Genomic DNA, 1,325 nt, shown 5'->3' with positions numbered 1-1,325 from the left:
TTCCATGGAAGGCACACCACAGGCTTCTTGCATTTAAATACCCCACACAGCACCTTCAGCACTACCTTGGGGGCCACTTAAAAAATTTTTTTAGGGGCGCCTGAGTGGCTCTGTCAGTTGAGCCTCCGACTTCAGCTCAGGTCATGATCTCACGGTTCGTGGGTTGGAGCCCTGCATCGGGCTCTGGGCTGACAGATTCTGTATCTCCCTCTCTCTGACCCTCCCCTGCTCACACTCTCTCTCTGTCTCTCAAAAGTAAATAAATAAACCTACAAAAAACAATTTTTAAAAAATTTTTTAAATCTTTATTTTTTGTTTTTAAAAGAGACAGAGAGACAGAGAGCATGAGCTGACTGATACTTCACCAACTGAGCCATCCAGGCTCCCCGCTTGGGGGCCATTCTGAGCAGCAAGATCATGAACAAAAAGCACAAAATTACAAAAACCATGGCACTGACTATACTGTATGGACACCTGTTTACAGCACGAGAACTGCAGTAAGAAGACAGGGCGCCTGGGGGGCTCAGTCACTTAAGTGTCTGACTTTGGCTCAGGTCATGATCTCACAGTCTGTGATTTCAAGCCCCAAGGTCGGACTCTGTGCGGACAGCTCAGAGCCTGAAGCCTCCTTCAGATTCTATGTCTCCCTTTCTCTCTGCCCCTCCCCTGCTCATCCTCTCCCTCGCTCCCTCTCCCTCCCTCTCCCTCCCTCTCTCTCTCTCTCTCTGAACATGGGTCCCAGGTGACTCAGATATTTTGCTGCTCTGCACATGTTCACAAATGACCAGAAGTGACGTGTGTTGATCTTGGGGTTACAAATAAATCTTAGAAGCAAATTCACAAATATGAATCAGCGAATAATGAATATTCTGTGGAAGCACTTGGTCACCAATGCCAGACTGATCCTTGCTCCTATCAGCTCTGCCTCTTTTCTTCTGATTTCCAGTAAAACCAAGACAACGTGACTCCAGACAAATGTTCGATAACGCTGGCGAGGCACCGAAGCGGCTCACTGAACTGCACCTGTATCTTTCTACGGGGAAATAAAGCCAGAAAGCCGGCCATGTTCTCAGCGCAGATAAAATCTGTACTTAACCACTGGTTCCTTCCTGCATCCTGCGCTCACTCTTGGTCACGGTCAGGGGTGACACAGCTCTCCAATGCGTCATCTTCCTTGGACTTGAAAGAGGCCAGTGATGGAGGCGGAGCCCCACGCACTGTGGGAGGAGGAAACCGGCTCTTCCCACGGTGTTCAGGTCACTCACAGGCGTGGCAGGCAGTCTGGACCTGCTCGGGGCCCCAGCCCCGCCACTCTCTAGCTACGT

General features: G+C 50.0%; 1 protein-coding gene across 6 annotated transcripts in view; it reads right to left on the bottom strand.

The window, feature by feature from the left end:
- The window catches only part of TACC2 (transforming acidic coiled-coil containing protein 2), a 207,658-nt gene that overhangs the window by 106,666 nt on the left and 99,667 nt on the right, over positions 1 to 1,325 (bottom strand). The gene's annotated exons all lie outside the window — the stretch shown is intronic.

Source organism: Suricata suricatta, chromosome 2, assembly GCF_006229205.1.
Source record: "Suricata suricatta isolate VVHF042 chromosome 2, meerkat_22Aug2017_6uvM2_HiC, whole genome shotgun sequence".
Classification (NCBI taxonomy): Eukaryota; Metazoa; Chordata; class Mammalia; order Carnivora; family Herpestidae; genus Suricata; species Suricata suricatta.
The sequence above is the reverse complement of the archived record's forward strand: the minus strand, read 5'-3'. Positions and strand labels throughout refer to the sequence as shown.